Source organism: Microtus oregoni, unplaced genomic scaffold (genome assembly GCF_018167655.1).
Source record: "Microtus oregoni isolate MIOR12 unplaced genomic scaffold, Mior012 000045F_ref0000178, whole genome shotgun sequence".
Classification (NCBI taxonomy): domain Eukaryota; kingdom Metazoa; phylum Chordata; class Mammalia; order Rodentia; family Cricetidae; genus Microtus; species Microtus oregoni.
Window position 1 is genome coordinate 8,987,633 of NW_024543219.1, and position 13,060 is coordinate 9,000,692.

The following is a 13,060-nucleotide window of genomic DNA, read 5'->3' on the forward strand; positions in this document are numbered from 1 at the left end:
GGCCTGCTATTGGCCACAGCAGTTCTTTATTAGCCAGTGGCATTAAAACATATTCATAGCATACAGAAGGGAATCCCATACCATAGGAGTGTAGAAAAACTCAGCTGTGACAGGCACTTTGTGGCACTAGGCAAGGTATTTTTTTCCCCATCACATACAATTTCCGTTTCTGTAAATAACCTACACAATTTTTTTTGACATGGGCTAATAATAAGCAGCTATCAATTTATTTACCCATCATAGTAAACATTTCAGTAGATAATACCTTCAGTCACATGTAGCAATGCAGAAATAAAGCACAAAATTGTAAGACAAACTCCCAAATTCCCCTCAACTAATATATGTTAGGTCCTGAACTTCAGCCCAAGTCTTAGTCTTTGGAATGTTGCTATAATGCTCAAGGAGGGAAGGTTCAAGAACTTTAGCATATCCACTAAATACTGAACAAGAAAACACATGGATATCACACAGCACAGTAGCATCCCTATCTCAGATACTTGCTGAGTCTGCTTCCTGTGTCTTCCATTAAAGAGAAGCAGGCATACTCTGAGGTTGCAATGTCTGCCTGCATGAGAAAGCTCACGGAGTCTTCTGAGGTCTACTTGGCAGTCCATACTAATGAAAGCTTTCATGGCTTCTCCCAGATATATGTAGCCCATGACATGACTTAATGTCCCATGAAAATCCTTATATCATGATGGAAGGGTGAAGGCAGAATGGATGATAAGAAGAGCTCATCATTGTTTGTTTCCTACAGTGGTTTCTTGTTCACCAGTGACTTCTTCTAACCAACCAGCATATTTCTGGAGTATAAATGGGGCAACATATAAACACAAATTTCACTTAGCAAAAAACAAAACCAAAAACACCCTATCTTGGGTAACAAGGCTTGGTCCCATATATTAAGCAGGTTTCTGATCTCCAATCTATAACAACTGGAAATCATATTTGCCAATCTTACATGAATCATAGCCATATCTGAGAGCTGTAGAACAAACTCTAACACCTTCTATCTTAATCCTGCCTGGAATGATTATCACAAAGTTGTAGCTTCAGTCTAGAAAAGGTAGCTGCTGCTGCTCCTGTGCATTCTCATAATTTAACTAATAAGCACTAGAGGGCAGCCAGCAGCTCAGCTCAAATATCTAAATACTTCAGAACTCTGGTGGCAGAGGTTCAGTCAAAAACTTCTTCCTTTTGAATTTCAGAGAGACAAATATAGCATGTTTTTTCTCATATATAGCTCCTAGATGTTAATGTTTACACATACGTAGAAATGTGTAGGAATTCCACTGAAATAGAAATAGAAAAAGGTGTGAGAGAGAATAAAAGGGATCTAGCAGAAGTCTGAAAAAAGAAAAAAAGAAGAAAATTATACATCAAGAGAGTACAGGTGACATGAAACCAGACGGGGGATCAAAGGGAAAGCCAAAGAGCCAGTAGAAGGGGACTAGGGAAGCAGAATGTAGCAGTACTGCTGGGGGTCATCTAGGGATTTACAGAGCACATTCCCAGGAACAGACAAAGGACTGGATGTCAGGGAAAGACAGAAGACGAGCCTCAGGAGGAGAAAGCAAAGCTTTATCTTTTAGGGTTGGGAGATACCCTCAGGAGTTCACTAAACTGATTCTGAGCTGAGTCTTTTGTAGCTCTCTGGGTCCTCCTCTTTCTTCTGTTGGTCCAATTTAGATAACAACACCCTTACCTTCCAACCACTTCTATTCATGCGTCTTCAAGGAATGAGAAGCTTCTACCCCAGGGGCTGCTTATGCTTTCCCATCCACAAATAGCCCTCTCTCTAACTCTTTCAGAAGTTCATTATATTTGGTCCTAATTTTTGAGACTGATAAAAGGATTTAAGGTATAAATAAAATTTTAAAAATTAATAATTTTATTTTTCACACTAGGAATATGCTAAAGCCAGATTTTCAGGAGAAAAATGGAAAGATTTAGACATTCTTCACAGGCAGTTGCATTTGTGTCAAGTCTTACAGGAAGTGCAGAGCATCACTATGTTGGGCCTTGATGGGACAGTACTATGGTTAGGCAAAGCAAAACCTCAATGTAGACACAGCAATACCATTTCTGGGTATATACCCAATGGATGCTCAATAGTACCACAAGGACATGTCCTCAACTATGTTTATAGCAGCTTTGTTTGTCATAGCAAGAACCTGAAAACAACCTAAGTGCTCCTTGACTGAAGAATGGATAAAAAAATATGGTATATTTACACAATGGAGTATTAAACAGCTGAATAAAACAATGACATTTTAAAATATGCAGGCAAATGGATAGAGCTAGAAAACATCATGTTGAGTGAGATAACCCAGATCCAGAAAGACAAATATCGTATGTATTCACTCATAAGTGGTTTTTAGACATAAAACAAAGAAAACCAGCCCACATATCATAATCCCAGAAAACCTGGACAACAAAGAAACCCCTAAGAGAGACATACATAGATCTAATCCACAAGGGAAGTAGAAAAAGACAAGATCTCCTGAATAACTTGGGAGCATGGGGATCACGAGAGAGGGTTGAAGAGAAGGGGAGAGCACAGGAGAGGAACAGAGAAAAAATGTATAGCTCAATATATTCAATAAAAAAGATTTCATTGTTTACATTTAGTGAGTTCTCTAAGTGTCTTATCTTGCCTTCCTAGAATTCTCTGGCCAAACTAAGAGTTGTGGTTTTGCAGAATCCCTAAACTCTGAAGATTCTTCACTAGGTTTTAGTTTGGAGAGAATTTGCTAACGTCACAGTGAACCATTGAAGTCTGAGATCATTACTGATTAGGACTCCATGTGACATTTTATATCATTTAGTGTTTATTTTGTTGATCTCCAAAGCTCCATGAACTCATATGCACAATGCTTACCCTCTACAGCTATGTAGTGGCTCTCCTCATCTCTCTGACTACTTTGATCTAAATTTAGTCCACTTTCTCAGACATGAGGCTTGCTGTGCCACATTTATAGCTTTTCACTCACTTGGCCTGCTGATCTCCATCCTCTGACTGTCAGTTTTTGATGTTGTTTATGACAGGTTATGATGGAGAAACAGATAGTTGATTTTGTTTGTTGACATAGCCTGTGGCTTTTACTTGATCAGCTGAAGCCATTTATATTTTTATTGTATACAATTTATTTAATATATTAATGCCATTCAAAGACAGTGCCTGAACATTATGCTGTAGAATGTGCCAACCATGTTTGTCCCAAGGCACCTGTGCTCATGTTGCCTCGATGGTGCCCCATAGCTGCCAGTGGTTTCTGGGATTAATGCCAGAGCAGCCCTGGTGTCTACTCTAATGTATAATCAGTAAGACAATTACAGAATGTGTCCACTTCTTAATTCTACCTTTCCCTAACACAAAAAAACAGACTAAATTGATACCTATACACAATCACTTTACAGTAATGGTTGTTATTAAAGGGTCTGTGTGTAGCTTTAATCAGCAAATGTCTCCACTTTCTTCTTCTTCTACTTCTTCTTCTTCTTCTTCTTCTTCTTCTTCTTCTTCTTCTTCTTCTTCTTCTTCTAAATTTCCACCTCCTCCCCTCCTCCCATTTCCCTCCCCCGTCTCCCACTCTCCCCCCCCAGTCCAAAGAGCAGTCAGGGTTCCCTGCCCTGTGGGAAGTCCAAGGTCCTCCCCCTCCATCCAGGACTAGGAAGGTGAGCATCCAAACAGACTAGGCTCCACAAAGCTAGTACATGCAGTCTGAAGCTTTTTTTTCAGTTTTTAAAAATTTCTTCAAGTTCTTGATTATTTTGTTCATTTGATCCCTTTCTCAACCAATCCTTGAGATGTCTCATATATTGTTCTTATGCTTACTTAACTCCCATAGATGGTCACTCATAGTCTTTCAAAAGAGAAAATTAAGTCTCTATCTTATATTTTAGCAGTCCAGTTCTTTGTCCACCACTGAGGACTTGTGAGATTAGGAGGATGTCATAGTGTGTGCTTGTTCCATATATTTCTTCTTTATTCTCTGTGCCTTGAGCAGCTCATTGATGTGTCTTCTAACCTTCTTCCTTGTTTTATCCTTCTGTCTGTCTCATGTGATTTCTCCTGGTGATTTCTCCTTACTTAGATTTATGTTACCTACTGTTATTTAACAGGTAATGTGCCTGAACTACCCAACACAATGACTTAGCAGAATTCCTGGTGCTGACTTACAGTAGAAAACACTAGTATGCTTTTTCAAATCCCCAAAGACAGTTTTTGAGTGAAAATGTACTTCTTCTGCACTATCCTTTAAGTCATAAAATAAATAAGGAAAAGAGGAAAGAAGAACTAAAATTAAAATAGGAAAGGAAACATGTGAATCACAGTTTTGGGCAACAGAGAAACTGTTTTAAGACTAGAGTCATAAAAGCTTTGGCAGCAAGATTAAATTATAAGATAGTAGCGTAACAAAATATAAACCTAGAGATATGAATAAGTATAATCTTCTAGAAATGACATGGATATTGCACTGATGAAATCACAAAAGCAGTGTCTACAAGCACAAGATTGGACGTTTAAACATTTTATCATTATCAGGAGGTTCAACACTGTTTGAGGAGCTACATTCTGTTGGTGCTTGCTTGGGGAGGGGGACTCATATTCCTTAGTGGTGTAATGCAGATAAGCAGTTGTTTTTACTCCAGTAACTTCCTTGCCCAGGTCCATGCTCAGGGAAGAAACCCTACTTAAAGGCAGTAGACCACAACATATATTTATATTACAAAAATGAGACTTGTTGAAAAGAAAAAGGAGTTTGAGGGGAGAGAAAGGGATAATTGGGGAATACAATCAAAGTACTTAATGTGTGTGTGTGTGTGTGTGTGTGTGTGTGTGTGTGTGTGTAAAACTGCACAATTGATGGGGAGTGTCATATATCAATCTGTTGATTTCATTGGTTAAGCAATAAAGAAACTGCTAGGCCCATTTGATAGGCCCACCCTTAGGTGGGTGGAGTAAACAGAACGGAATGCTAGGAGAAAGAAACTGAGTCAAGGAGTCGCCATGGTTCTCCCACTCCAGACAGACGCAGGTTAAGATCTTTCCTGGGAAGCCAGCTCGTGGGCTACAAAGATAAATAGAAATGGGTTAGATCAATATGTAAGAGCTAGCCAATAAGAAACTGAAACTAATGGGTCAGGCCGTGTTTAAAAGAATACAGTTTCCGTGTAATTATTTTGGGTAAAGCTAGCCATGTGGGCGGCCAGGTGCAGGGTACACAGCCCCGCCGCTCCTATTTCAACACACAATAATAATAATAATTTTACAATATTAGATCACCCAATATCTTAAAGAAGAAGGCATCATGCACACAGACATTGCTTCATTCTCTTCAGGATGAGGTGGTTTCTTTCTCTGCTTGGGTTGATTTTATATCAGCCTCTACAGATGGGAAAGGCTGCTAGTCTTACGAATGCAAACAAGTTATCATTTTGTCCTTCTAAAAGAGAATTTCTGTGATGAAAAACTACTTTTCTGTTAGAAGTTTTTGAGGTGATGCCCTGATCTAATTTGGTTTGGGCTCTGTGATGAAACAGATCAAAATCCATCTGGATAAGAAAGAGACTATTTCAGATCATACTTCTACCTCACACTCCATCACTGAAAGAACCAAGTCAGAGCCTAGGGCAGGAATCCAGAGCCAGGAACTGAAGCAGAGACCAGGGAAAATGCAATAGGACAGATGAATTTTCTTTTTGTGGCTCCCATAGAGACCATGTAGGCAGATACTTCAATGCAGCCACAACTGGTGGTATCTGGCAGGAGCAGCATGTGACAACTTTGTAGCTTGACTGGTTCTTTGTGGAGAAAGCACCATCTCAGCTGCCATCTGTTTCTTTAGCTATTTCTCTTAAAGGACTTAATGTGCACTTATGTTTTTACCTTAGCTGTATTCAAGTTATCCCCCAAACCCAACATCTAATCTGAGAGCTTTCCCAAAAGTCCTACGATGGCTTTGTAGTCTCAATGTAAACTACCTGGAAACAGGGACTAGAACATTGACTAAGTAGTTAAAAGTACTTGCAGCTCTTGCAGAGTATGCCGATTCAGTTCCCAGCACTCACATGGCAACTCATATTCTTTAATCATCCCAATTACAAAAGATCTAATGCTCTCCTCTGGCCTCCATGGGTATCAGACATGCACACAGTACATACACATACATGCAGGAAAAACAGTTACACACGAGATATGAAATAAATAAATAAATAAATAATCTTTGAAAATGTATCTGGAAACACATTTCATGGAATTATATTCCCCAAACTGTTCTGCTTATAGGATGGATATGTAAAAAGCAACAGCAAAATAGTTGAGAAACAGGTATGATATATTTGCTTTTTATATGCCTAAGTAGATCCAGGTCCAGGCACACTTGATTTCAATGAGATTCCAGTTCAATTTGCCATTAACTCTCTACTCCTTAATTCTAGAATTTTTCTTTATGTTGGTTCAAGTCTGAGAGTAGCATGCTGGAAAATTCCATGGATTCTTCTCAATTTCCCTCAAACTAGAGAGAACGAGGATACGAGGGAGGTTTGTCTTTCTAGCCTCCACTTGCCTTATGAGCTTCATTGTATTTTCAAAAGCATCAGTATAATCAGGTGCTGCCTTCATGCAACTGTCCTTCCCTACTCTGGTCTAGCTGACCTTCAGTATCTCAGGCTCAGTACCAGATGCAAAGACCATGATTTGTAGGGACTCCCAAGGAATCACAGTAGTTATATGGGGTGAACTCCTCATAATGTATCTCTGACTGCTTCATTCACGATGGCTCTGCTTCTCTAAGTTTCATAAGGGAATTTTGTTCTTTGCTTTTCTAGATGACTACTCTGAGGTATGTGCTATTATCAGCTTAAAGAAAAACTAATACTTTAATTTTTTCTGGTGCAAGGTTCCCAAGAAAAGATAAATACTACACATGGGTCTCTGTGTTTTTTTTTATTTGCTAAATTCTTTCAAAAGCAAGGTATTAAAAGAAAGCCAGTCACCAAGACAGTTAATAAATTGCATAATATGAGGTTTTACTTAGAAACACATTTCTGAGCAGACCACAGACGAAGTAGTCATGGTTTGGACGTTCTGGCCTGGGTGTGCAGGTGTTCTCATCAGGGCTCCCTGAGTGATGCTATGCTCAAGGAACTCTAGTTTTTGTTCAGCTTGTGCTACCTTTTCAAACACTGTGAGTCTGTTCCCAGAGTGCACAGAAATACTTCACTGGATCTTCCACCTGTGAGGCTGAAATGACAAGGCTGATGGACTTGGCTGATTTCTTGAAGGTGACAGAGTAGCGGTTGCTCTTTTCAGTCTCAGTAGAAGAAGACATTTGGCGAAGAAGAAAAATCATTTCTCCACTAAGAAGCTGCTTGTACCAATAAAGATAGTATAAGCCCCGACTTGTCTCATATGAACAGTCTATGGTGACTTCTTCCCCCTCCTGCGTGCTTACAGTTGATTGGAGCTGAGTCACTTCCTGGCCCAAATTAAATCCTGCAGAACAATTGAAAGAAAGAAAAACGCTTATGTGAGAGTTTGAACAAAACACTGTTAAAATTTGGTACATTGAAACACAAGACAACCCTATCTGAAGATATGTGTTGCTTGTTTTTATCTAGTTCCTGTTCCCCATCAGTCAATGTGAACTGCCATATTCCTGGGGAATGCTTCCTGCTTAATGTACTTAACTATATGTGAAACATACATACCAGAGAAGGCCAAGGCCAGCAACACATAGAGCAGGCTGTGGAGAGGCATGGGGCACATGTCTGTGTGTTTCCTGGGCCTTAGATCAGTGGTAAGTGTCTCAGTACTTGACACTGCTAATGTATTTGTTCTGTTTCCTACATCACCTCAAACAGGAAATGGGGTTTTGTATGATCATAGGCCACAAGTTCCTTGTACAGAGAGAAAGAGTGTAGCTCACCACAGAGTTTTATTTGCTTCCTGTCTTTCTTGGTCATTAAAAGAGGCAGTAATTAAAAGCAACAGTGGGAAAACTCATCCTGCCTGAGGGTGAAGCTATTTTGCACACATACTTGTTATTCAGTTGGAATATTTGGGTGACCCAAAGTCAGATTCATTATGACCCATGCATAGTCTATAATATACTTATATATGATTGCTATATGTTTACTTTTCTATATCTGTTTTCTAATAAAACTTAACTAAAAGTCATGATGCATTTCCTGTGAAACACTGGCATTTGAAAGAATCTTCCTCCTTTACTGAGTGCTAGGGTCCCTATAAATTCAGCAATTAACAGAGCAACTTTTAAATCACATGGTGAAGGGTAATCCATCAGAAATGCAGAAGATCCCCATTGGCTCATGTTCTGTGAAACTGGAATAGGAGTAAAATAATGGCCCTTAGAGACTGAGGAGATGCTCACGTGTCAGTTCCTGCTGTGGATCATGAGGACCTATGTGTTGATCTCCAGCCACATAAGAATCTAGTGGACATGGGTGAAGCTGAAGTCAGAGCTCTGGGAACCAGAGACGGGAATACTGTGGTTTCCCTAATCAGTCAGTCTAGTCCAATTGGTGAACTTCCACTTCAGTGAGAAAGACTACCACATAAATGATAAATAGATAAATAAATGAACAAATACATGAATGAATAAATGTGGAGAGCAATAGAGGTGACCACTGGATTATATGCACAAAGAGAGGGAGAGAGAGAGAGAGAGAGAGAGAGAGAGAGAGAGAGAGAGAAATAGAGAACAGAGACAGAAAGAAGTCACACTAATTTGAAAATCTACTTTTACAAAACCTGATTAACTGTAAAAGTCTAATATCAAGGTTTATTCAGAAGATGTCCTGTTCTCACCACACAAAGGACTCTACTTATTAGAAGTTTTATAAGCTTCTATACCATTGTCCTGAAGTATTTAGCCTCACTTGTTAAATTCTATGTCTTTTTTGATGTATGAAATGGGCTCATGATAATCTTGCTAGGTCTCTCTTTGATTCAAGCCTATTACAAGCACATGATACATATAATGAGAAAGCACATAGGGAGGGCCATGTTAATGCCACATAAATTTTTGGTTGAATTTTTGTGTACTCTTGTATCATCATTTAGACTGTACCTCTTAAATTTTTATTTTATCTCATTATCCCAATGGAAGAAATGAATCAAAGGCATCAGAAAAGTATAAACAAGGTCTCTGAAATAGTTCCATATTCCTACAAGTCCACAAGAGTATACAATCAAAGTAAAGCTGACAGATTAATAGACTAACTCATGGGAGTATAGTCTAGTGAGGAATCCAATTTGCAGAGCTTCAGGAACACCTGTCTTTTGAATAGTCTCTATTCTTTCTGTTAAAACCTTGTGAAGCCATAGTGTTCCCATTTTCCATAGTGGGATTCATCCTGAAATATCCCAGCAGTGTATTTCTCATTTACTGAGCATGACTTTCTTCTCTACTGGCACTGAATGACCTTTTTCCACACTGTGGGACCCTGGTGTGAAAGTATTCACTCAGTCAAATAAATCTTTGTTCACATAGTCAAATCTGCATGAAGATAGCACCCCCAAATTATCCTCAATGGCAGGACGTCCAACAAGGAAAAGAGACTTGCAAATAGACCCCATAAGAACTTCAAGAGACACACTGTCTCAGTGGGTGGATCATCCCCTCGTGGTCCTTACTTCCTTGGTCATATTCTCCCCCCTTTTGCTCTTAAACTGGACCTTGGGAGCTCAGTCCAGTACTCCCATGTGGAATTCTGTCTCTATCTCCATCTGTCGTCAGACAAAAATTCTATGGTGATATTCAAGATAGTCATCAGTATGACTATGGGACAAGATCAGTTCAGGCACCCTCTCCTTCACTGCCCAGGGTCCTAGCTGGGGGCATCCATGTGGACATCTGGGATTCCCTCTAGAGTCAAGCCTCTTGCCAACTCCACAATGCCTCCCTTAATTAAGATATCATCTTACCTGCTCCCATATCTGTCCTTCCTACATCCCAACCATCCCACTCCCCCAGGCTCCCCCCAACCCTCTGCTTCTCCCTTCTCTCTCCCTCTCTCTCTTTCCCCCACCCCATCCACACCTCCATGGTCCCAACTTTTGCCTGGCGATCTTGTCTGCTGAACTAATGGAAGCTCACCAAAGCCAGCTAGAATAAGACTAAATGAGCATGGGATCAAACTGAACCCTCTGAACGTGGCTGACAATTGGGGTAGACTGAGAAGCCAATGATAATGGTACTGGGATTTGTCTGGCATGTACTGGCTTTTTGGGATCCTAGTTTATTTGGATGACACCTTCCTAGGCCTGGATGGAGGGGGGAGGGCCTTGGACTTCCCAGAGGGCAGGGTACCCTGCCCTCCTCTCTTAGGACTAGAGGGGGATGGGAGGAGGGTGAATGGGGGAGCGGGAGGGAAGTGGGTGGAAGGGAGGAAGTGGAAATTTTGATTCCTAGCATTAATAAAGTAAAAAAAAAAAGGAACTTCAAAAGATAAGCATTGAGCAGGAAAGACAGCATGTCTACCCTTACTGATAAACAGATCTGGTGGCCCTGAACTCTCTAACAGCAGACTCTGGAGAGTGTAACCTACTGGCCTTTGCTCTATCCTAACATGCTATTAATATTCCATATTTAACTTCACCCCGGTTTCAATTGTCACAGGATCTTAATCTAGGAAATTCACTGTTTGTGTCTTTACCCCTAGGGGTACAGGAAAAAGTCTTGGATCACTAAACCAGCCCCAGAGAAAGGAATTCCTTCTTACCTGGGTGCCAGCAGGCACACCACTGCTTAGCCAGGGGTTGGTAATGACCATCTCCAAAGAAATTCTCTTTAATTCACCACCATAGCTTTCTCCCAGTGGCTTACACTGATTGTCATGGTTACCACAATGCTTTGTTCCCAGCTGCCAGGGAAGGAAGTGGGAGTGTTCAGAATATGCAACAGCGCCTCTACATTTTTCTTCTCTCTTTTTCTAAATTTATTACAAACTTCTAATTTAACTAGTCACTAGAAATGTAGTTAGTACATGAAAGGCCCCCCTTTCCTCTTCTTAAGAGTTCTGTACTGATTTAAAGTCCCATCCTTAATTTATCCTCCCAGTATCTGCCGGAGAGTTTCATAACCACGCCCTCTCAGAGACAGTAGTAAACTAACAGGTGCCTGGTTTGTCAAACTTAATTATTTTTGTGGTTCTGTGAAGTGTATGCATGGTATCGTTGTTATTATAGATGGAATTGCTAATTATGTCTGTATGTGTATATAATCTAAAAGCCTTGTGGGGATGGGAACTTTTTTGAAGAATAAAGACATGAAGAAGAAACATATTTGAACTGATTTGTTCACCCTCAGCCAATTTTAGTCAGTTTTCACTAGCTGTAAGCATTCTGTTCTGAACCCTGAGGGGTGCTAAGGCTCGAACTCAGAGGCCCCCCAATACCAGGTCTTACTATGAGTTTAAACAACTAGTCAACATGTACATCAAGGACAAGTTTCTGGTATCTGAGATATACACCTCTGCCCATCTCACTGCTGAAGGCTGACAGGCAGCACATGCCCTGGACTGCAGTCTCTGTGGCTAAGCAGGAGACCATGGGAGCCACAGTAGCCCGTGGAGCTCAGGATGACAGGGCTGTGCCCTCCTCTAGTTCTCCACAGAGCACCTGAATGCTCTCCATGCTACATAGCCACAGCCTCTGAGATGGGGATATGGAGCACACTGGGTTTGAGTGATGGGCTGGACAATTGGTCTCATTCTAAATGTTGCGTTGTCTTTCTTGTGATGTAATTGATAAACAATAATTCCTAGTGAAGATAAAGCTTAAGGTTGGTGGAGAAGTGGCTAAGCAGTGAAAAACACTTGCTGATAATCATAAAGATGGAAGTTCAGGACTCAACAAGCTGAGTGCCCCGTAAAGCCTGGAACTTCAGGTTTTGAGTGATTGGACACCATCTTCTGGCCCTTATAAGCACACAGGTGTGTGTACCCATGCATATACACAAGTTTGTGTATACTTACATGGGCATGTACTCACCCAAAAGTAAATAAAAATAAAATCTTTTTTAAAAATAAGGCTTAATAATTAAGGAATCATACCAAATGTATTATTTATTCGTGTAAATAAGGATTAGTTATAATGGTGGTGTTTATCCCTGTCACCATTCTATTCTTGTGAAGATATACCATGACCAACTCAACTATTTTAAAAACAGCATCTAATTGGGGAATTGCTTACAGTTTCAGAGTTTTAGTCCATTATTGTTGGAACATCATTGTCTTGGTTAGGGTTTATGTTGCTGTGAAGAGACACCATGACCAAAGCAACTCTTATAAGGAAAACTTTCATTGGGGTGGATCACTTACAGTTTTCAAGGTTCAGTCCATTATCATCATAGGGAAAAACATCAGGGCCTGTAGGCAGACATAGTGCTGCCTGCATCTTGATCAAAAGGCAACAGGAAAATGGTCCATGACACTGGGAGTATCTTGAGCAACAGAGACCTCAAAGCCACCCACACAGTGACACACTTCTTCCAAAATAAGGCCAAACCTCCAACAAAACCACACTGCCTAATAGTGCCACTTACACTGGTGGGAAATTTTCTTCCAAACTACTGTAATGGTCAAAAGAATGATGCATGCTGAACACTATGTTGGGTAGCTATAAAATAATCTCCAGGAAACAAGACAGAGGACTTTTACCTCAAGTGAACTGTGCTCCCTGGATTGACCTTGGACATGGTTTCATGACTCCTATGCTAAACATTTACATTCAATTCATAAGACATGTTTACTCTTGTTGGATCATAGCAATATAACCCAATGTGGTCGGTGTACCCTGAATCTCCATATGGTCTTCTACCTTGATTTTGTGCTTTCCTGGATGTAATATATAGTGCATCCCACATACTAGGCAATATGTTTAAGTTGGCCAGTCCTGGAAAAGTTCTGCTAATATTTAGTATATGATTTCTGGAGTTTATTGACATTTTTCCAACAATGGTATTTTGTTTGTTTTTATTTTTCTCAAACATTTTTTTTGGATCATTGCTTTCTTTGTTATATTCATGAA